The sequence below is a fragment of the Microtus pennsylvanicus genome, chromosome 1, assembly GCF_037038515.1.
Source record: "Microtus pennsylvanicus isolate mMicPen1 chromosome 1, mMicPen1.hap1, whole genome shotgun sequence".
Classification (NCBI taxonomy): domain Eukaryota; kingdom Metazoa; phylum Chordata; class Mammalia; order Rodentia; family Cricetidae; genus Microtus; species Microtus pennsylvanicus.
Window position 1 is genome coordinate 67,160,904 of NC_134579.1, and position 25,699 is coordinate 67,186,602.

The following is a 25,699-nucleotide window of genomic DNA, read 5'->3' on the forward strand; positions in this document are numbered from 1 at the left end:
TGTTTGTTGACCTGACAGTGTGTAAGCTCTTGACCACCTGGAGATGTTAAACCACCACACGTAAACAGCTTTTCTACCTGGCAAAGGGCAAATTTAAAACATGAACAAATTAAGATGCTCCATTGGTTTTCCTGTGACTACAGCTGTGAATATTCCAAATTTCTCAAGCAATCTATGGCAGTTTATGAATGGGTCCTTTGAGCTTTCTTTCCCCTACAACTCCTCTATATCCACCTCCACCTTTCTTGTTCTACTCTTTGTTAAAACTCACTGAGCACACAGACTGATGCCAGCATGTGTAGGTAGATTCTTCCACTGGAATGCAGACAACCAATCAGTGGCCACACCCAATAAAAACTCACTCTCCTTCCCCCAACAGCTATCAGTTACTAGTAGCTTCTCAGCTAAGAATAGGATTTCCTAAGTTCCTTGACCACCCATGCTGCAGTTTTGTAAATGAGATATCATATCACTCTCTCTTCCCCTCAGGCCCAGGAATCATCATGAAGGAGGAGTAGAAACACTCTATACTTGAGATTTAATCTTAGGTTAGAAGTCTGGCTTTCATATACGGTGGGAGCAAACTACACCTTTTGTATTACATTTCAACCCAGTTAGCACATATATTCTCCTCCAATTCCAACAATAGGAACTATGATAAACTATTTCAGCATATTGGTGAATGTTCTTTTAAATCATTAGACTCCTTTTCATTAACTTTGGTTTCCTTTAGGTACATGGATGAGGTAACGCTTTTTGACATGGCAGAATTTTGGTAGGACTTGTTATAATCGTTAAAGCTGCTCAGAGAAGACAAGTTTTGTCCTTTCTGGGCAAGACGCAGGAAAAAATATCAACACACATGAAATGACAACCGAAATAATACCACTACTAAAAGTCTGCAGTCCTGACCACGGATAATAAAGGGAATGGTAGACTCAATGAGAATGACAAAGTAGCAACTATAGGGAATGGAGCAAGCCCTAAATGAGAGTGTATTTTGACTTGAGCACAGCCTGTTGAGGGGTCTGAGATCATTTGGCTTATTGTGAATTGACTAATGAGTCATATGGGCCAAGTTCTAGACTGATGGTAAAACTTCCCTCACCGTTTTGTTTATGAGTGATTGATCCATGTATGCAAAGACTAGCAACTACAGCTTCCTCTTCTAGATGTTGGCAGACTCTGCCTACAGAGACCTCCTACTGAGACTGGCTAATCCTTACCCCTGTGCCTTACCTAATAAACACACTAAAATTCTGAGTTACTGTGCTGTCTAATGGTTAGGGAACTCCACCTGATCCCAGGCTCATTGTATGTGTGTCTGAGTGTCTATCCTTCCTTTGCTCCCTCACTGCCCCTAGCCAGTATATAGCTTGTGCTATAAGCTATAGCCCCTAGCTTATAGTAATAAGCTATGAAACACAGCAGCCAACTCTCCTCAAAACCTTTGATTGTTATACAGATTTTTCCCTCATTTTCTCACAGTCACATCATAATTGTCTGGACAGAAGGTCCAACTCCATACACACAGGTCTATAATTTTAAAGCCTACACACTTTTTATTTTTGACCATAGTGAGCTTCTGTAACACTGGGACCCATCAAACAGCTAGAACAATGAATTCCACTGAATGTCAAAAAATTTCCTTCTATATTTGAACATGATTACAGTGTTAAAGTCTCTGTGAGCTGTGTAGCATGGATATTAAAAACCCAGAGACAGTTATTGAGTTTCAAGCTGAATATCACAAAAGCAAAACTGCCAAGCCACTAGAGAAATCTTAACCTGTACCCAGGCTGGGCGACTACAGACTGAGCTCTGAGCCTCTGTCTCCTCCCTTCTTATATCCCCCTTTAGTGCTGGGATTAAAGGCATGTGAGTCCCTAATACTAGGATTAAAGGTTTGAGCTACCACCACCTTGATGTGTTTCTGCATTGATCTTGTGTCACCCAGGGAGACCTTGAACTTAGAGATCCATCTGCCTCAGTCTCCCAAATCCTGGAACTAAAAGTATGCGGCACCACTGTCTAACCTCTAGTGGCTTAGTTTTACTCTCTGATCTTCAGGCAAGCTTTATTGATTAAAACATAAATAAAATATCACTATAGAGCTGGAGCTTGGAGACATATCTATCATAGACTCTGAGAAAATCCTATAGTAACTGTCTGCTCAAAGAGTCTCAGGACAGAGGAGATATCAGCAAGAAACCAGGTGTCTTTGGTTTGTGCATCCTCATAAATTCTCCTTTTTCCTTATGGATATTACCATGTTTGTCCTCTCACTATAAATACTATACATCAAGAAACCTAATTCATGGGTTCCAGAAAGCTGTGCGTCCAGCTGTATACCTAGTGTAGTCCCATGCTCTTGCCTGGGGAAAACATCCTGGGATCTTTCACTGCATCTCCTCTTCCTGCTCCATTTTCAGGACGTCCTTACTGAATTAATCAATTTAGAACAAAGATGGGCTCAAACAGGTTGTCCCAGTTTGCTTTCTGTTGCTGTGATAAAGACAAAGATAAAAGTAAGCTGAAGAGGAAAGGCTTTATGGAGAAACACTGTCTACGGGTTTGTTCTCCAGGCGTTCACTCAGCTACCATTTGTATATCTCCCAAGACTACATACTCAGGGGTGGCACTACCCACAGTGAACTGGATCCCCCACATAATTATTAATCAAGAAAGCTGGGGGGTTACCAACTATGGAGGCAGTAGAAAAGTTAATACAAAAAAGGAAAGTAGGGCTGTCTGAAAAAGTCAAGGAATCAGATTATTAACCATTCAAAAATGTCTCTAATACTTATAAGTCTGTGTATAAATATACATATAAATGTAAATTAAATGAAAATGTCCTATTTGGGAAGATAATGCTTCCTCCAGGAGCCATAGACTTCAACACCAGAACTGAAAAGCCCTCTTTTGAGTTGTTGATACAGGTTGTCTAAGAGACTCCACAAAATTCTGGGCTCTGGCTATTGTCCTTTGTTGCCCCCAAGAGGTGGGATAAAAGTCTCTATTGTTAAAGAGAGAACACATTTCAGACCTAGGGACCAGAGGCTCCTGAGGTGGAACACACCTCCTCCCTGAGGACTAACTTTTATGGTAGTTAAACTCTATGCAAACAGCCAAAGGGATATTCACCCAACAGTTCTCTAAAGCTATGGCACCTATCATCCACAACAGTGGGGAGTGTGGCTCCATTATCCTAAGAGTTCAGTGGTGGCATACATATATTGGTGTTATTCAACAGCTCTCTATTTGAATTTAAGACCCCCTCAACATGCCTGGCACTGGAAACATATACAACTCCCCAGGAATATAGAAGTCCTGGATCCTAAAGGAGAACTTACAACTGTCACTTTACTGAACCAGCATAATTCATAACTACAGTCTCAATATTTGTTCTTTTACTACAGAGATTATTGTAGTACTCACCCATCATCAAAGAATCTTCTCTTTGCAATGGGTGGAGACCATTGCAGAAAATTATGACCTTTCAAGATGCAAATTTTTAGAATCAACCCCCACTAGACGCATCTACAAGACAACACCTACATCTAAGAATCAGAGATTACTGCAGAAAGGGGGGTTGAAAGATTGCATCAGACAGACAAACAGGAGTTTTCTGTAAGATTGTGTCTTGTAGGAATGTCAGGAAAAGTCTCAACAACATCAATACCTAAATATGAATGTGCAGGGATTGTACCAATAGATACACTAATGTGGATGGAGGCTGGAAAAGTTCATGAGACTTCAACCATATACAAAGAATTGCAGGCAACCAGGGAATGCTGAGCATTCAAAACATCTTTTTTGGGGGATTAGATCATACTAGTTAAATGAATATACAATACCAAATATTGGGTAAGTCCCCAAAACGTCCATAAACAAATAACACTACACAGACCGAGCAGGTTGTATTTATGCATTTAGAAATGGTGTTGTGTTTTATGTGTTGTATGTGGGGATGCCTTATGGGAGGGTTTGAAGAGATAAAATAGAAAAGAATATTTACATGGTTAATATATCTCAAAAATTAAAAGAAAAAAGTTTTTTAAAAGGAAAAAAATAATTATGTTCATGAGCCAGTTTGATGGAGGCATTTTCTCCAGTGAGGTTTTTTTCAAGACGACCCTAGTTTGTTTCACATTGACCAAAAAACCTAGAGAACATACCTGAACCCTTTTATTCCCCGTTGCCTAGGTGATCATTATGTTCAGGGTTTTGGAAGAATTCTACAATATGTCCTTTTCTATTTTTTCCAGTGTCTTTTAAAATAATCCTACATTTATTGGACATATTGCAGCCAAACTTACTTATAGGACTTCCCAGGCATGCACTGGATTTTCTAATCTTTAAGATAAAATGGATTTTCTAATCCATGTCTATCCCTTTGAAAGGCTTTGATCATTGAAGATTTTTGAATATGTGTCTTGAATAGATTTGCAGTTTGGTAACCTATTTTCATCATGTCACCAAAACCCTATTGAGATCTTAGTCTCCCTAAGTTCCTTACAGAACCTAACTTAAAATGTTATCATATTTTACACAACACACACACTTGACCTGTATATCTTTTCTCAATTCAATTACTAATCTCTGCATCACAAAAGTGGGATTTTGATAATAATAATAAGTATTTCTTAAGTGGTGTTTGAAATAAATTGAGATAACATAATGCATTCTCTGTAAAAAAAAAATATGAGAGGATGGCCTACTTTTTCAGACTAGTGGGCTTAGGAGCAAACACAGCAGTACTTTTCTAAAATAATAAAAGTGTCTGGCACCATTAACACAAGGTCATAAGCACAGGACAGCCTGGCTCAGTAAGGACATTCACATCATCCTCACCTTCTCTCCATACACCTAGGAACAGCTTCTGACCAAGTCACAGATGGCAGAAGAGAGAAAATGGAAGAACAGCTGGTTGTTCCACCGAGGTACCTTGGGCTCTCTCAAAGCTCTGTTCAAACTGTCCCTATAACCAAAACAAAGCTGGGAGAGAAAGAGAGCTGGCTAATAGTAGCGCACTTAATTTCACTTGATGAGCATGAATAATAGCCTCAATCCCTCGTTTAGCTTTAACTTAGGTGACTGGTGGGTACAATTGCAGAGTGTGGGCTCTCAATAATTGTGACAATGGCATCTGTATAGAAAGCTGTATATAAAAACCACTTCTAGATGTCACTGAACAGCCTAAGGGAGGAAAAAATGGAATAAAAATTGGAGATGGGAAGTCGGGAATATGGGGAGCACAACCCAGTAATAATATGGGCACTTTGTGCTTCCTGTCTCTAAACTGTGTGCCTTGTGAAATTGGCAACACCTTTAAAACTTCAGCAGCCAATATATAAACCAACTGAATCATTCACACACAAGCAAAATACTGTGATTATAATTTATCATTGAAACTTAAAACCAGCCCTCTCTGCAAACATCAAGAGGTCACTGCGCACTGGAAAGACATAAGCTAGGCACTATGAATGTAACTGTCAACAGGAGGAGATGCCACCATCCTTGTACTTTATGGAGCTCAGATTTTCATAGAAGGAGCAGTAAGGAAGTTGAAAAGATATGTATTTAAGAATAAAGAGCAAATGGCCTAAGCAACGTCTAGTCAAATGATGGGATAGAGGATGACAATCAGATAGATGAACTACCTTAGCTAAGGCCATGTGGAAGAGTTCTCTGAAAAGTGAGCATTTGAACTATAATGTGACCTGAGTGAGACAAGTAATAAACAAGAGGAAAAGAACCTAGAGAGAAAGAAGTTGCATAAAAAAAATATATAAGCTCAGACTATCCCAGGAATGACCTAGCATTAGAACAGTTTTTGGTCCAAAGTGTTCCCTGGTACAGAAGTCCTAAAATAAAATGAGCTGGCATTATAAGCTGAGTCAAAAGGGCTAAAAAGGCAGCTGGTTTAGGCAGAGACCACACTTGTGGGTACTTAAGACCCTGGAAAAAGGATTGAGTCTGGCTCTATGGGACTGCTACTTAGAATTTTACATAGAAGGATAAAATGATACAATTTGCATGTTAAAAGATAAGTCCAACTTTCTTGAAGATGATGGACACTATAGAACAAGAAAATTCTGGAAAGGGAGGAAGGCAAACAAGGATTAAAAGAGGGAGAGAGTGGGAGGCAGACAGGTAAGAGAGAAGGGAGTTAAGGAGGAAAGGGGAGGCAGGAAGAGGGAGGAAAAGGGAGTCATTGTTCAAGTGAGAGCTCCTGATGTCTTGAACCTGGATGGAAACAGCGCTACCATCCCAGGCTTGTACACCACCTCTGCTACAGAATTACCTCACAGTGTGACATCGTTATTTTGCGTGCTTACTTCCCAGTCTATATAAGAAACCTTTGGAAAAATCAAGACCACATATTATTCATCTGGAGAGTGTCTACCATGCAGGGTACAATGAGCAGTTTACTCTCAGTATTTAAAACATTGACCACAGTTCAGTGTCTCCTCCAGTCATCCTGAGGTGGACTTGATACAGAAGTCAAAGTTCATATCCATCCTAACATTGTTCCATATTAGTCATAGTTCTTCGCTCTAGGCAGATTATTTGACAAATCTGCAAACCTCAATTTCTTCACTTATCATAGTCAATGGACCATGTAAGCTTGTGGTGTCCACAGCTAACTGGGGCAGGTAAAACTGCATACCTAAGTCCCATTGAAATGCAGACCAGTGTTGTCAACCTTGTCTTAGTCCCCTTCGAAATGATACTCCCATCGTTAATCTCTTTGGGAGTCTCAGGAGAGCCTCTGATGATTTGAGCATGCTGCATGATTATGAGAGCTTCTCAGTGCTCTGTAAATACAGGCATTTTCTAGCACAGTTAAAGTATACTCGTTAAAACTTTCCCAGACGTCCTAAAGATTTTCTCTTCCAAGAGTCTGTGTTTTGGAGCAACATGAAAGTAGTTCCATCTGAGGAGATTATCCTGAGCAGTTTGATTGATGTGGGAAGACCTACTACTTTCGGTGGCACCACTCCCCATGCTCCCATCCTGACAGTTTAAAGAGAAGAATGTGAGCTGGACATAAGTGTTCCTCACTCTCTGCTTATTGTTGGTGGGTACAGTGTGATCAACTCATTTGGCAGAAGCTGTTTGTGTCTGGCTGCACAGACACAAAATAATCATACAGAAACTATTAATTACAACACTGCTTTACCAATAGCTTAGGCATATTCTTAGCTCACTCTTATATCTTAAATTAATGCATTTCTATTAATCTGTGTACTGCCATGTGTTTGTGACCTACCAGTAAGGTTCCATCTGGTGTCCAGTGTCTATCTCCTGTGGTGGGCTACATAACTTTTCACTGACTCTGACCACTTTCTCCTCTATCTCTTCTTGGAATTCCTGCCTGGCTTTACTCTGTTTAGCCATTCCCTGAAAGCAGCCTCTTTATTAACCAATGGCAATAAAACACATTCATAGCATACAGAAAGGAATCACAAATCACCTTATTTTCTGTCTAAATAAAAAGGAAGGTTTTAACTTTGACATAGTAAGATTACATACAACAAAACAGTTATGAAGCAAAAATTTTAGTTACAATATTTATATCTTCTTTATCTCTTATCACAACAGAGGAAAACTGTAACTATCTATTCTTCAATTCCATCAAAGACCCAAGAAGGATATAATATTATCTAAGTAAACAGGAAGTGCATTGTAAGGAACTTCCAAAACTCTAGAATTGACAGACACATCTCTCTGCCTAGAGAGTCACCCAAAGTTCTTCTGTAACATTGGGGCAACCATTTTCAGCCTACAGGACCATAGTATCTGGCAGATTTTCCATGAAGCAGGATATTTCAAAGACAATTTTGTCAGTCACTTTCTTTTGTGTCCTGCAGAATGTCTGGCAGACTCTTTCATAAAGCAGGATCCATCTCACCTTTAAGCAAATTCCAGCAGTCATTTTTCTGTGGGTCCTGTATGTCCAGTTCATACAACATAACACCAAGCAGTCCAGGCAAGAGCAGTTTCTCACCCAAATAGCTAGCAAACTCCATAAGGAACCTCTTCAATGTCCATCATTGAAGGAGATTTCAAGGATGTGTGACCATACCCTGGAGCTATGAGGCAAAGAGTACTCCCATCACACATCAATAATATGGCTGCTTAAACAAGACCTGAACAAGGATAATACCAAAGACTTGCTTGCATGGAAAGGAAATATCTCAAGGGCTCTTACCCCTTGTCCTCCAATTGGTTATTCAATATAAAATGGTCATAAATTTAATATTACATGAAAGTAATATTATATGGACTCAATAAGTTATATTTACATATTTATGCATTTATACATATATGTAACATTATCAGTTACAGTAAAAAGAGATAATGATTTTGAAGGGGAAATTTGGGGGAAAGATGGGAACATGGAGACAGGTGGTTTGAGGAAAGAAAGGGAAGGAGGGAAACGGTATAATTATATCTTTAAAAATACACGTGAATAAATGTGTAATTTAAGGATAATGACATGTAAGTGAGCATGTAGTATAAGGGCAGCTTGATAGAATGGAAACATTATTGAATTTAGGATCAAGTAATCTGTTCACTGTCTTGCTAGTTTTATGATCCTTGTTCCAGTTGGTAGCCTGATTTTTGCTGCTCCCCTACTTGCCATGTCTGGGTTTTAAACTTTCCACCCATATTAAGAAAATTGGAAACACAATGTTTGATTTTTCCAACACTACCCAGTTCTTTATTCCATCCCAGTGTCTACCAATTCAGTTTAGTTCTGATGCTAATGACTCAACCTTAGAATAGTTCTTCTCTGTCTTAGCCCTTCAAGACTGCAGCTCCTCAGAGAGACAGCATGGCTTCTACAGACTATCCACACTTCTTCTCATCTAACTAGAAATTACCCCCAAGTTCAGGTCCAGTTACTTACAAGAATGACCAGTAAACTCAAGAACGAATACAATATTTGCAACTGTATAAAAAAATGTTTGAATTTGGGAAAAGCCAAATGGAAGAGGTGCAAAGTAGAATCCTGAGGTAGCCGTGAATATGGAGATTTCAGTCCCTGTCTGGAGAAACCATCCTCTCAACACATGAGGGTTGGACAGTCAGGATGATCCCTCAGCCTCCCTCCTTCAGAATTGACTGGACAGTGTACTACACCGACAGGATTGATTACAGCACTGGCCATTCAGTCTACTCTCCAGCTCCTCTCCCATTCCTGGAGGCTGGAGATAGGGCAAAAACCCTAATTCTTTAACAAAGTGAGTGATTTTTCTGTCAATCAGTTTCTATCATGGACCTCTGCAGCAACCTCCGAGAATTAACTCACTAGAATAATACTAGAATAATGGTAACAACATTAGGGAAATTCTTATCACATGAGACATTCCAAAGGTTTTAATCATTCTGTGATAAGAACCGTGAGCAAATAATTGATGGTGATGAAGAAGAAGTTGATGGGGAGAGAGAAGGACAATCCATTAAATTCTTTTTATTTCTTCTCTGTTTATATTTTTGTTTGTTTGATTGTTTTCCCAGACAGGATTTCTCTGTGTAACCCTGGCTGTCCTAAAACTTGCTCCGTACACAAGGATGGCTTTGAACTCACAGAGATCTGCCTTTCTCTGTCTCCCATGTGCTTCAATTAAAGACATATGCCACCATTGCCTGGCCATAACCTAGGCCTTTTTTAAAAAATAATATTTTTATTTTATTTATTTTTTAGAAAAAAGGGTATTATTTACTTATACTTTCATATCACTGTTCATCATTGAAGGAAGTCAGGACAGGAGTCTAGCAGGACTGGAGCCTGGAGGTTGGAGTTGATACAAAGGCCATGTAGAGGTGTTGCTTAGTGGCCTGCTCCTCGTGGCTTGCTCAGTCTATTTTCCTTCATTACTTCTTTTTATTTCTTTCTTTCTCTTCCTTTCTTTCTTTCTTCCTTCCTTCTTTCTTTTAATTTATTTTATATTCCACTTACATATCCTCCTCTCTCCTGCCATTTCCCCTCTCCACCTTGCCCCTCCCTCCTCAATCCATTCCTCTGATGTTTTTGTTCAGAAAGGGCCAGGCCTCCATGGGTATCAACAGAGCATGGAATATCAAGTTGCAGAAAGACTAACCATTTCCCCTTGTATTAAGGCTGGGAAAAGCAACCCAGTATGAGCAATAGTTTCCCAAGAGCCAGTGAAAACATTAAGGACAGTCCCTACTCCCATTGTTTGGAGTCCCCAAAATAGAAAAAGCTACAAAACTGTCACATATATGTAGAGGTCCTAGGTCAGTCCCACACAGGCTTACTGTGTTTTTTGGTTCAGACCCTGAGTTCCTACAAACCAGGTCAGTTGTTTCTGTGTTTTTTTTTTTTTTTTGTGTGTGTGTGTGTGTGATGTCCTTGATCCCTCTGGCTCCTACAATTCTTCTTCCCAGTCTTCAGTAGAATTCCTCAAGCTCAACCTTATGATTGACTGTGGCTCTCTGCATCTGTTTCCATGTTTGGATGAAGGCTCTCTGATGATAACTGGGAAAGTCACTAATCTGATCACAAGAGAGGACCATATCCACTATTTTTAGGAGTCTTAGCTAGGGTCATTTTTGTAGATTTGTAGGAGTTTCCTTTGCATCAGGTTTCTACCTGACTCCAAAATCCTACCCCTTTCCAGTCATCTCTTTCAGTCCTCTCCCCTCTACCCACCCCCTAACCCGATCCCTCAAGTTCCCATTCCCACCTACGCCGAGTTCACCCAAGATATTTCCTCTTCCAAGGGAGATCCATGTATCCCTCTGTGGGGGCTCCTTGTTACCTAATCACTCTGGGTCTGTGGAATATAGCATGGCTATCCTTTACATTGCAGCTAATATCCATTTATGAGCAAGTACATACCATGTTTGTCTTTCTGTATAACCCAATTATTAAAGTCAAGTTCTGTGCTGCTGAGTACAAAGCCACACAGCACACAGCAAAAGGCATGCTGGAGCTAAAATAATTTTCACACAACAGTAGAATTAAAACAGTTAACTCTAATCCCAGATACTATGAAAAACTGAAAAGATCCTCAATCCAAATATAACAGTTTCAAGATCGGTAATAGAAATAGAAATATATAGATAAAAATAAAAAAAGAAATATATAGATAAAATTAAAAATAGGAAGGTAGAGAACAAAGCATTTGTAATATACAAATCTCATTAATTCTGATTTTACTGCAATTCTATTATATGTTATACTTACTGGTTGTTTCTTACAAATAATTAAAGTAAAAGGAGTGTTTAAAATTTTCTGTAAGATAATTAAATTAAACTTTCTGAAATGCAGACATATACAAATAATCTATTGAAAATTTAATTATGACTAAGCATAAATTTCCAAGACACCACATTAATCCAAAACCTTGTGAATCTAGATGATTCGTTCCTATAGATTTCATAAACTTTATAAGTTATAAAATTCTAAGTAACAATAAAAGGAGAAAAGAAAACCAAAAGGAAGCTATCATCAATAATAATTAATGTAACATAGTAAGATTTTGTGATTCTCCTATTTAGCCCCAGCACTGTGTTCTTGATCATCATAACTGGAGAGTCACTTCAGGATTGCAGGTATCTACAGAAAGGATTTCCCTCCTGTTCTGACAGCAATATCACAATTTCCTCTGATCAAACCCTGTATATATCCTCATAGTCAATAATGACTGATCAGGAAGTCATCACGAAGTTAACAGCCAGAAATCGCAGAATAGTGAAGATGGGATAAATTTCCAGTTATTCCGAATCAGACCCAACCTTCTGGCCAGTCCCTCAGGAAGAGAAGTTGCGTTTACAGCACCACCTAGTGAAAGAACAGGAAAGTGGCTTGAGGAGGCAGTGGAGAGACGAGCCCTTCAAAACTTACCAAAGGAAACTGATAAACACTGACATCTTTATTGATTTTCCCCTTCACTATGTGTGCGGATCTATGTATTGAAGTATATTGGTAATGAGTCAAATTCCAAACTTAATTGCTTGTTTTCAATGTTTTCTTCTAAGCACCATTAAATAGTTTTCATTATCATTCTAGCCAACACACAATAAAAATCTGCCTTGCATTTCAGCAAGCATGGTTATGTATTCAGAAGAAGGTTATGGTGGAATTTTTCTGCATCCTAGTGTTCTGTACTTTTGAGATGTTTCCTTACCTCTCCATAGAGTCCAGGCTACTAATCCTTTAAAAATAAGTGGGAAAATAGAGGTCAATAAATTGAGTTCTGGTAGATGCTCATCACAAGCCATAAATCAGTGTGTGTATTATCTAGGACTCCAAACAATATTCATTTGCTTTGTGAAAAGAGAAAATATACAGATGCCATGTTGAATAGAATAGGTATGTTTTTCAGAATTTTAACATAAAGATTTGCTAAATGTCTTCTTGGGTATGTAGAAGTTGTATTGTGTAAATTGGCACTGCAGTTGTTTCGTTTGCAATTGTCTAAGTGATAAAAACCTTATCAGGGGTTTTGAAACATTTGAGCACATTAAGTTGACTGTTCATTATTTATCACCAAGCAGATACGTAACTCTGCTCTTAGGCCTCAGTTCTAGAGAGCTGAAGCTAGACCCTGTCATCTCCATTTCAACTAACTCATAAATAGTTCAAAGTAGGTGACATATAGTCACACATTAAAGGACAGTGGCCGGAATCTACCATTTGAGCATATTGGTCTCCTGCATGACTCATATTTTATCCTTTACTGCCTGTCCCCTGCAATGTCATGACTCTGGACCTCCTGCTGCGGTAATACTGTCAATTACCTAGTCTCCTGAGTCTAAGTAGATTTGCCATCTAGTGGTCTATTTTGAATGAGTTGACAGTCTTAGAATATCAAGAAAAGGAATTCCTGATAGCACAGCAATTAAAAATATATAACAAGGACTGAGGAGATTGCTCAGCTGGTAGATTGCTAGGCTAGCATGAGGAAGGATCTGAGGGCCATCCCCAGGATTACACAAACTGAGCATACACCGGTTTATACACTTGGGTCAACACTTGGAAGGGGAGGCCAGCCTAGACTCCATGAGAGCTTTTTCCACTTGAGAAAGAGTTAGAGAAGGGGCAGGAGTGTAGCTGACAAGACTTTGGTTACCTTTTGAAGTGTTTGTGTTTCTTAGCGATCCTTAGTCACCACAATAGTCTCTTGATAATGCTTAGCCCATAATAAACAATCAATGAGTATTTGCTAAATAACTAAATGAATGTCATTGGCCCTGCCAGAGGTGCAGCCAGTTGCAATTGAAATCCCAGGGGTCAGCCCAGGAGAGGGGAATCCTCTGATGCATCAGTCTCATTTAGGCAAGGCCACAGGACTGCAGATCTTAGAACATCTTTTGCTTCTGCTGTGCCTTTACATGTTTCCTGCAGCTCTCTTTCTCTGGTATCTAGCATGGCGTGAGTAGATGGGGGGGGGGGTCTCCACTGCCTGTAATATAATGTTTATCTCTTGGAAGCATCCTGTTCAACTGGGCATTTTTACCTGTGGATTGTCAAGAAGATGACCCCTCCTTAAGATGCACTGTCTAATTTGGTAATAATAATGAAAGCTTATATACAGTTTTAATGGATAGAAATAAATACAAGGATATGTTTCACAGTCAGGGTCTGTGAGTCACACCTAGGCAGCTGTGTGGACTGTAACTCAGATTAATAGCTAACAACTGAGTCCCAGTAGCCCAGCTAGTTTAAATTCTTTTAACTTTAATGTTGGGAGATGTGTTCACAGGTCTCGGAGAGCATCACAGCTGAACCAAAGCTTTGAAAATAAAAAAATTAGACTCATAAGTTTTGAAAAATAACATTGGGGTGAAAAACCCAAGAAGACAATCTAAAATTTTAGAAAGACAGAATTGAATGAGGAACTCTTCAAGGTCAGGGAACAAGAACAAAGCATCCGAATTATTACTGGCTGACGTACTCTCTTTGCTAGGATTGGTTGATGACCAAAGGTGATGATTAATTCCTTATACCCATTTCTGTCCTCAATCTCCTGATGTAAAAACTATTAATGAATAGATATGTACCCTAAAGATTTAAAGTAGGGCTGACTGATTCTTTTTCATATATAAAAGTTTAGGTTTGTGATTCCTTTAAGATTCCTTACAAGATTATCTTCCAAAGTAAGCAATAAAGTAATTGACCCTTTCTTTGTAACTGCAAAATGTAGCCTGCCAGTATAAGACTTGACAAGAACACCTTCCTTGCCACATGGCTAATCTATAACAAGTTGCTTGGATATGAATGTACGTGAGGTCTTGGAATAATTTGTTTTTCACCTGTAATACATAGTGTTTAATCACGAGAGGGAGATGAAAAACGTGTTTTTTACCTATAATCATTCACTTGAGAAATGGAATGTAGCTGTTCTGACTCTTGTACTGCCTAGAAGATTCTGTTGGGGTATAAAAGCTGTAAAACAACATGAGATGAGGAAGACAGAATAAGGAGAGAGAAAAAAAGAAGAGAAGAATAAAGAAGGAAACCATAAAGAGGGTTTGTGAGTACCTTTTCTCCTATCCCCTCATAGAAAAAAAATAGCTTACCAACTGACCAACTGTGTGAATTCCTGTCAAAGCCCTGTGCTTCTGCCCTACCCCAGACAGCAGTAATCCAATAAGCCTATATTGGGAAAAATGCTTGCAGTAACTGCTATCCAAAAGTCAGATGCTGACAAATTCCATATTCTTCAGTATTTGAAAAGCTACATAAAATTCCCTCGAGCACTTCTTAAGCAAGCCAACTGCAGAAATAAAACCCATGCCTTTGGCTTCAGTGAAGTGTTCCCTCCATGACACACAGGTCATCTGGGTATGCCCATAGTAAAGAACTTTAGGAAATTTAGGCAGAGTTTTACCCAATGTACAATTTTATCCAGGCTACTTTTCTTCAAACACCTGGGATTTCCGAGCACTGATATGGCTCTCCGTTTTCTGACCTTCTGTCTCCTAAGTATAATTGTCTCCAATCTCAAAATCAGCCTGAGTCAAATCTTTCCATGGAAAGAGTAGGCCCAACTATGCTCTAAGTAAAGCCTATTAGTGATGATTGTCCTTAGTTATCTAATTAAAGCTCTTATTGTAGGGTGTTTCTAGAAGATGTACAGTCTTGTTTGTTTACCACACTCTAGGTAGATCTTTATTCCCCATGGTTTGGTATTAGAGAAGTAAACAGCTAAAAAAAAGCATATGTGAGTATGTATACATATGTATGTATAATTCAAATGTATATCTTGCAAAATACTAATGCACTTTATAAATGCATGTACACATATAGCATGCATAGAAATAATCCTCAAACAGCCTCTTGGTACAATACAGAGACTTACATATTAGAGATATTAGAGAGGATAAATCTTAGCCTTGGTGTTAGTTACCTGATTTACAACATTGCCTCTTTTCTGGGCTCAGCCACACTCCATACCCCATACCTAGCAGGAGTCATTTTAACAGAAACTTATTCCATCAGCCTCAAATAACTCTGCAAAGTCTAAAAAATAGTCATAAAATCACAGGTGAACAGAGAGAGAATCATCCTGGCTACTTCCGTCCTCTGAAACCTCAAATACACCCCCTCAACTGTGTCGGGCTGCTATGAAAGCATTAGATGTCAACTTCACAAAATTGGTTTACCACCAAAGACCATAACACGCATAGAATCAATTCCAGAGCCTAGCCCTTTGCTAGCAGCTGAAAACCACTTAATGCACAAAAGTCCTTTCTACTTCTCCAATACCAAAGGGACACGTGAGAGACCAGTTCCATTTCACGGGGCTTGATGACTGTAAAAACATGTGCCATTGTCATTATTTAAGAAACAAAGTTTAGTGCTTGGGCAAAGAACACAAAGAATGCTGCCCACACACACCCTGCCTGCTGATTGGGAAGTTTTAATGCTATGTAGGAACATTGAGAGGAGAGACACGATGAAGCCACCTACTGGGTCTGATCCCTATGGCGGTGGGTAAACCGCTTGCTTACTGTCATTTTAAAAGATCTCTCCGTGCTGTGTGCAGGCTGGAGCAGGCGACCTCTAATTGTCCTTCCTCAGCCTGCAGCAGTAAAGTGAGACAGAGCCTGTGCCTTCTAAGGCTGGCAGCCTGCAGGAACTGCGCCAAAACTCCTTGGTCCTCCCCTGGGAAGGGCTTCCCTGGCTGCTGAGCCAAGGAGGCTGCAGGCAGGAGCAGGGGGGCAGATCTCCCACGTAGCTCCCCAGAGACTAGGCTAGCGCTGCCTTCCAGCCATCAATAATGTAGTCTTTTGTCAGCAATAAATTCCCTCCAAAATTAATGAAACAGCCCTTTTAAATTCTCCTGTCACTGCCTCATGCAGCAGGGAGCTGTGCTAGGCTTCCTGCTCTCTAAATAAATATAAAAGCCTTATAAATTTTCTCAAGGCAGACTCTAGCTTGCTGGGCCACGGTCTAATCTCCTCAGCTGCCTACAGAAATCAGGAGCAAGATGGAAACGAGGCACTCCCTGTTATACAAACAGACCCCAGACACGATTGCAGACATCTGTCGGTGTCTACCTTCCAGGTCACCTCCCCTCTAGTCCACAGTTTCCAGGATTGTGACCAGAGGCTACCTACCACCTAGGACAGAGATTCTCCACCTGGGGGTCAAGAAAGCTTGGTGGGCAGGGGGTGTTAAAGGACCCTTTCACAGGAATCACCTAAGTTCATCACAGATCTTTACATTATGATTTATAACAGTAACAAAATTACAGTTAAGAAATAGCAATGAAATAATTTGATGGTTGGGGGATCATCACAACATGAGGAACTGGAAGTGTATTAAATGGTCACAGCATTAGTAAGGTTGAGGACCACTGGTCTAGGATATCCAAGCACAGATGCTTTAGATATCATCTCTTCCAGGACCTTTCATTTACTAGATAAACAAATTAAAGGTCAGAAGATGGTTTAATATTAAATAGTGCCCTCAAAGCTGACCCAAAGGAGAGCTCCCAAGTGCTGCCACTGACGCTGCTACCGCTGCTGCTTTTGCTGCTCTGTGGCCACTGCCCATAGACATGACCACTAAACATCAAGCTTCTGGATTCAAGATGATGAATTCTGAAACAGAGGCAGATGTACTATGTTCCCGGAACTCAACACGATGTCCACGCAGCAGGTTTTAGCACAAGCCTATTGAACAACTAATTGCTCCACATAAATAGCCGTGTGGAAGCACCACACAGAGAGAAGCAGGGACTCTAATTCCAGAAAGCCTAGTTTACCCCTCTGACAAGCAGCTTTGTATCTAAGGAGGTTAGCAAATGCTCTAAACCTCAGCTCCTCCATTGTAAAACTGCTTTCCTAGCAGTGTGTCTTACAGGTTGCTCTGGGAGAGGGCAATGAGCTCAGTGCAAACACAGCACTCGGGATAATATCCAGAAAGTGGTTGGTAATACAAGAACACAACTTGTTTAAGTTACACAGCTGCTTAGAAGACCTGGGTCATTGCTCATCATGTCTCTTGACATTTTAATTCCATGTAGAACATGAGACACTATTCAGTTACAAAGGAGTCATCATATTACAGTCTTTAAGTTATGAAAGCACATGAAAGACATTCAGATTAAAGGTGGCAAATAATCGCCCATATACTTAGAAGGCAAGAAGAGAGTCGTATAAATACACTTGCAATGAAAAGACTTGCACGACACAGATCTGAATTAACGTCTCAAGCCTCCCACATCTGAACAGTACACCAGTGAACTAGTCACTCTCTTGAATTAAAAAGAGGGACATGAGAGAACTGGAGACTTATCTAACTTAGAAGGTGTATCTACCGAAGAAATTAGCTACCTCATAAAAGGAACATAATGCTGCTTTGCATGTAGAACGAGTTCAAGAAATTAAAGCTGGTGATACTGGCTGTAGTGAGCCCACAGATTATTAATGAGGCAATTGTTGATATGTTTCAGAGGAATGTAGAGAAGTAAGTTGTTCATTCTTCCCACAGCTATGATTGACAGAAGAGAAGTTATAGATTCCCTGATGGGCAGATAAATAGGGAGAGGGATCATAAGAAAGATAGTGAACTTCCAAGAAGACTGGCTTCTTCCTCACCCTCCTGATACGAGATGAAAGCCTTGGAGCTTAAAGCAGAGGCCTCAATTTTTTCTCCTTCCAATTGACTCCCCTGCTAATGGACTGGCTTAACAAGTTTAAGGCCAGATCAGGACAGATTCATACAATGGTTGTTGGCCAACCTCGTGTTTCTTCCAACAGATATGCCCTAAATTAGGGGAGGGGACCCTACAAAGAGAGGGTAAACAGTTTCTAGGATTCTCTGTGCTTTACTGAGGGTCTTTTCTTGTGTTCCTGATGTACGTGAGTGGTCCCTCACTCCTCATAAAAACTTTCTTCAACTTTTGATTCTGCTTGCCATGTTCAAAAACATCTCAACAGCTATCTATCTTACTCAACATATTTCCTGACTTTTAATTAAGTTGCAGAGAAAATGAAGCCAATCAAGACCCCTACATGATAAAATGCTACGACAAATGTTGCAGTTGCTCTTCCAAACAATAGAAAACCAAGAGTTACTATGTGAACTGGCGAGTGACTTTAGACAAAGGAGAGGGAGACAGAGACATGGAAGGGATAGGATAGAAGAGATATGGGCTCAAAAGAGCTAGCTAATACTAGACTCCTGAAAGGAGTGTTTTGAACTTTAATACAGAAAACCCCTCAAAGATAATATGTTGACACTTCCATATTTACTTAGGGAAGCTGAGACATAAATTGCTCTTTTTTCTGAAATTTTAAACAGGAATCAGTAACCCGAATCATGAATACAAACTAAAGTCTATGCCTACCCTCAAATACCAACTCTCTGAGCTCAAGCCTAAAAGTTTACTAAAACTCATGAAAGGAGACTTCTGGGATCAGTTTTGCTTTTGAGATAGAAATTGTATCATTTTAAAAATTATCTTTCTTCTTTCAAAACCTTCCAAGATACCTTTCCTTGCTCTTGTTCAAACTTACAGACCTTTTTTTCATTAATTGCTGTTATATGTGTACATATATGTGTATCTATGTATATGTATCTCTGCCTGTGTGTGTGTGTGTCTGTGTCTATGTGTAAAATGCTCAGTATGCATACTATTTGTATGTACGTTAAGTCTTGAGAAGTCGATTCCATGAAAAACAGACAAACTGGAAATAGTGAGTTATTTTGGACATACAGAAAACTGAAGTCAATCATTGCCAATTTCAAAACTTCCTACACGTGAAACATGGAACTTGTAAGACTGTAGATATATAGTTCTATGGAAGCAAAAAGGGACTAGATGTAAACCTGCTCAGATAAAGTGTTTTTTCAAAAGACACAAATTCATTTCAACAGAGAGAACTCGGGGCACACATAGCACACAAAAGTAACTCAACACAGATGAGAGGCTAAAATGTAAAATACATCAGGAATCTCTTTCTGGGAGAAAAGCTAGGTGACACTAGATTTGATAAAGGTTTTTAAAAAGTGAATATGAAGCTTACAAGATTAAAACTGAATAAATTTAATTTTCAAAAAATTAAAAATATGTTTCATGAGTACAAAAAAACACAACAAATTATGAGAAATTACTTATTGGAAACTTCATATCTGATAAAAGACAAACATAGAACATCAAACAGAATTCTTGAACCTCAATAAACAAGAGCATTTCAAAAAAAAAAGCAAGCACAAATCATTTGTCTTCAGGAAAATGAAAACCGAAACAACAAACAGACAATAAGACAATCCTCTCAGAATTGTTAATATCTAAAACATTCTTATATGAGCTATGGTAAAAAGGCAAAACATTGGGACCTCTTATTTGTTGTTGGCAGGGGTACAATCACTTTGGAAGACAGTCAGCATCTTGCAAAGTTAATGAGAGTCTCTCCAGGTTAGGGGCAATTACATACAATTACACTTACCTAATTAATTGAAAGCCTCTACACAAAAATCTACATGAGTGTAAGATGATAGGACTGTTAATATATCCAAAAACTGGACCCTACCAAAATGATAAAAAGTGAACAAATAAGTAACCTGTGGAACACTCGTGAATGCATTCATAGATAAAGTCTTGACCTACCAAGCCATGCCTAACCTTGGGAGAATCTTACATCCATATTTATGAGCAAAAAAAAAAGTAAAAGTCACTCTAAAGAGATTAATCTGATTCTAACTATATAAATAACATCTGACAAAAAAAAACTAGACTATGTACCTGATAAAAACACATTGGTGATTGCAAAGGATTGAGGGGGCAATGGAAGTATCAAATTGGTAAATCACAGGAGATTCTTAAGTGGTAGAGTGACCAGAGGCCATAATAGTCTCTGTAAATCCAGGTAGTTTGCCTGCCCAAGAGCCTCCCACATTCTTTTGGTACCCCCAACCCCATCCCCAGTCATTAGCCCCTCTGTGTCGCCATGTCCCAGACCCTAACTCTGGTGGAAACTCCCTACTCTACCAGAGGCCATGCCAGTCACCAGAAGTCCAGTTAAGCTGCCTGCCATAGACCTCCCCCACTGTTTAGTGCCCTCACTCCCTATCCCCAATTCCCACCCCCTTCCTGGTACTGTACCCCAGCTCCCAAATTGGGCAAAGAGCTCCCTGTTCAACAAGAGGCTAGACAGGTATGCAGTCATCCCTGGACCTCCGTACTCTCTTAGTATCCCCACCTTGTCCCAACCCCCCACTACTCCTCATTGCCCTATTCCATCCTCCAACTCAGTCAGAGACCTTCCTGCTAAATAAACCATGGGCCACATGGGCCAGAAGACCAGAGAGGAAATGAAAAAGAAACAACACTCATCCAGCAAAGACAAACTTGTCACGTAGCACTATAATCTCCCCAATCCCAGATTATTAAACACCAGTGTAAGAACACAGTCAACAACTGTCAAGGCAATATGTCACCATCATAGCTTATCTATCCTATTATAGCAAGTCCTGAATATTCCAACACAGCTGAAACACAAGAAAAAGACCTTAAAACCAACTTTATGAAGATGATTGAGGTCCTTAAAGAAGAAATGAATAAATCCCTTAAATCGAGGAAAAGAGAAACAAAAATTGAAGAAAATGAATAAGCCCCTTTAAGAAAGCCAAGAAAGAAGATAAACAGTTGAAAGAAATGAATAAAACTGTTTGAGACCTGAAAATGGAAATCGAAGCAATAAAGGAATGCAAACATTTTATAAAATATCTGAATAACAAACCTCAAAACATTCAAAATCTGAGAAACTGTCTTAGCAAGAGGGATATAAGAAGGCAGGACAAATAATTACAGCATGCTATTCTGTATGAAAATCTAAAAGAAAGCATAGTAGGGAGCAAATAAATAAATCCAAAGAAAGTACAGACTTTGGCTACAATAACATGTCAGCATTGGTTCATTAAGTCACATGCCCCAGACTGGCATAGGATGCTAGCAATGGTGAAAGAGAACATGAATGATGAAGCAGTTCTCCATCTTAGCCTCACAAAAAATAAAAACAAAAATGTTCTAGAATCATTTGAAGGGCTTGCTGAGTGTTCATGAGAATGCAAACATGTGTTCAAAGGCTCATTCTTTTATCTGTTATCAGGTATTCTCTAGAACAACGTGAGAAAATTTTGGTTTGAAACTTGTAGGAAAGTGAGGGCAACTGGACATACACAAGGAGGAAAGTAGCGTGTAAGTGCTAGCATACGAGTGTTAATGAATCTGAGGGTCACAACATGTGTCCCAAGTCAGGTTCAGAAACCCATCATCACCAAGCCAATTAAAAGAGCCAAATTTAAAGATGAAAGCCGAAAAAAAGAGATATATTCAATAAGGCCGCACTGGAAAAAGGAACAAAGAGATACTGGGAATTCCCAAATTCATCTATCATAGCCTGAAATGATATCAAAGTTCAAGTAGAGAGCCAAGGATATGCATATCCTAGCAATACAAGTCAGGATGTGGTCTCTATGACCACTAACCCATCATTGTCTGTTCTTCCATCTCATCTTATTAAATGGTCTGACAAGTTGTTACAACTATGTGAAATCTTTTTCCAAAGGAAAAATTACCATCTGGCTGGAACCTTTACCTTTCCCAGAATGAAATCCCTAGGGAAACTAAAATTTTGGGAGCAATTCATGTTTCAAAACCCTGAATGTCAAACTGAAACAAACATGTGTCTCCTTAGGATATCTATGTCAGGTTGATTGAATTTCATCTCTTTGTTCCCCTTCTCAGTATGGCCACATTGGAGAAATCTTTTTCTGCTTTACACTATTAATTTGATTGTTTTTATTGACTTATTGAGGATGGATATCCAAACTTAACTAGGGGTAGAGGTCATGACCCCAAGTTTGATTATGAAAGATGATGAAAGAATGCTTTATAAATTCCTCATTTTGTAATAGAAAAGCCCAACACCATCAATTCTAGGAAGTTTTGGTACAGAATGGGAAGAACAGTGTAATCCCATATATTTGATCAAGTTATCTACTAATTTTAGTTTTAGTAAAATGCCCAAGTGAATTCATCTCTCACTTTTTATAATGTCTTGACTATGGTTCTACCAAGAGAAAAGCAGACAGTCAGCAAGACTGAATCTTGGTGGAATTAATTCTCTTGGAAACTTCTGTATCAAATTCATTACCAAGCAAAAAGAGATGCTGAATATTCTTATATGATGCATTAGTATGTATTGAAACATAACGATCAAATGAAATTCAGGGCCATTTCAACTATTTATTGGTAATGAAAATTTTGGCTTTTAAAGGAAAATTTGCACCTGGCTAAAAGGAAAGAATAATATGAACCTAGCTTATTTCTTTGTCATTTATTTATTTAGCTTCTTTCTGCTTCCCCAGACTCAGAATATTAGCACAATTGTTCTATGTCACAGGCTGCAACAAAGTATTCACAACATAAAATAAGGAATGAATACATCAATTTTAATAAATCAGAATAAAATTGCAATCTCCACTTGCTGTGCCTTCACTAAATCACAAAATGTTTGACATTATTTCATCAATCTCCTGTTACATTACAAAAGTTCCACAGAGATCTAACTTTTAAAATAAAGATTTTTAGACTGGTTCACAGTAAAGGGATACTTCTGTACTGGAAAACTGTGACTCATGAGGGAATGCATATACAAGTATTTCAATAATAATATTAGCAAATTGTTTCACCTCAACACATATTAGGTAGAAATGTGAGGTACTGAATTTAATCAATAACAAGCAAAATCAACAAAAAATATAGAAAGATTACTCTTATAGAAAGCTCATCTCAAATTTTGGTTATAGTTTCCTGTGTTTTTATGGTGTTGTTCACCATGATTGATAAGGAGAACACCTATACCTTTGATGGCAGCAGACTTAACAGATCTTGGAGACCACTGATTCAATCATTATATTTTGCACCTGTAAAACAAATGAGAAACAAAATAGCTTGCCAATTTGTGTCACAACCATGACAAAGTCTCCTGCAATGAGGTTTCTCCCTTTCTTATTTATTTATTTATTTTTATTTTCTCTGAGCCCCTGAGACATACTGTGCAAGTATTCTACCACTGAGTACCCCTGAGCCACACATCAGGCCTGGATTCTTAGTTTGAAAGTGCATTGTGCATAGAAAAAGACATGGTTGTATGTCCCAGAGCAGTCTCAGGGCAGCTTGTGATAGAGCTCATTGATAACTGTTTAGGAATTTTGTCAACAATCAGCATGCCAAGTGGCTCCAGCCCTCAAGCTGAAACTGTACATAGCAGTTACTAGCTTCCTATAAAATCAAACTTTATAATAAAGTCCAGAAACATGGAAATTTTTTAGATTTGTTCTTTAAATTTCCAAACAGTTTTGGTCACATTCACAAAAACTAGACGTGTTCAACGGTAATATTCCATATATCTAAACTCACTCTTTAGTAACAATCCATATTCTTAAAACACACATGAAATTTGCATAACCATGTCTATAGAGGATGTCAGTCTACAACAGAGGAAATTGAATATTTCAATCACATAAGTTTTTCCTTGAGTGTATGTTCTTACCAACTGAGAATTAGTCATACAACTTTACAATGGATGGGTTAACCCTGTGACAGTTATGTGACTTGGTCAAAGTGTAGTTGAGCTAGCTGTAGATCAACACGGTGTGGGACGTAATGAGGAGCCAACGTGTGGAAGTCCAAGAATGTAAACCTAGTCCTAGTAGTTTTGTCTGAAGGTCAAAGAGTTTTAGCTTGTTCAAAGTTGTGGACAACAACTATGGCTACATACCCTGATCTAGGGTGTGACTACTTGGTGTTTTGGACCTTAAGACAGTCCATAGAGGTAGATCCACTCTACTTTGACCAAAGGGCAGAGAATTCAAGCATACTTCTGCTCCTTCTTTTGAAATAGGTGTGGCTTTTGACCTAGGGAGTGGGTGCCTTCAGAATACTTGGTCGAGGGTGGGTTCACTGCCTAAACAATAAAATGCTTTTCTCAGGAATTAATGGCTTGAAGTCTAAAGTAGTAAAGCAAGTAACTGTTCTAGCTGTCCTTTGTATCATGTTAAAGCAATCTTTTCTCTTCTTCACCCTTTTGTATTGAGGTATAAAATTGTATGGAAAATTAAACATGGACATACTCAGAACTCAGAATTCAGCATTCAGTATTCCCTGAGTTGCCCTCCTGATACTATCCTGTGTCTCTGTTATTCTTTCTTATCTCTGTTCCCCCTACCTAACTTTCCTAATCCTCATGCCCTTCCCCTGGAATTTATGAACCCACCACAGCTTGGAGTGTGGCAGAAGTTACCACAAGAACATGGCACCCAATATAAGGCAACACCAAGGGAACATTGAAATGAAAGGAATGGATTCCCAAGAAGCCTATGATGCAGTAAATCAGACAAAGGTTCACAGGCCACCTTGATCAGTAATTTTTCATTGTGACTTTCTGTAAAATACTGACTGATTTTATATGTGGCATAACTTTGTTATAGAAACCATCAACTGTTAAATCAGTATTATCAAAAATAGACCAGACTCACTTGTCTGAACACTCGGTGAAGTTTACATGAAGAAAAAAATTATGTATTACATTTTAACTTTGTATAATTGTTCTATGACATATTTAAATGAAGAATACCAGTATTATGCGTTGCTGTTTTCTAAATTTTACCATTTCATTTGCAACTATATTTTGATTTCCTGAAGTATGAGGATTCACTGCCATCAGGATCCCTCCAGAACCATTGATTGACTCAGTGTAGTTAGAACCTTAATCAATATTTTCATTATTAAATATTGGTTAGTTCATGCCTTAGCTCGGCAGCCAGTACTGTGTGGTTTGTGTATGTTTCCTTGAGTGAAGCACACATAAAGAAGCAAACCCACTTGTTCTCAGAAAAGTGTCAGCCACAAGTCATTCTCCAACATGAGGCTGCACATTAACTTGGATCCAAACCAAAGGAGTTAAAGCTGACTTCTTGTTATCCCTTAATAACAGGCTTAATTTCTCACTTCAACATTCAAACACATGCTTATCATTATTTCTACTAAGCCAACTATATGTTTCTGTGAAGGAAAGCCATGATGTGTGTATAAGGAGAACTAAATGGGGTAGAGGAAGATGTTTCTGCATCATTTCTCTGGATTCTTTCTGTGAAATTTCACAGGCACATTGTCCTCCCTGTCCTCAATTTCTCAGA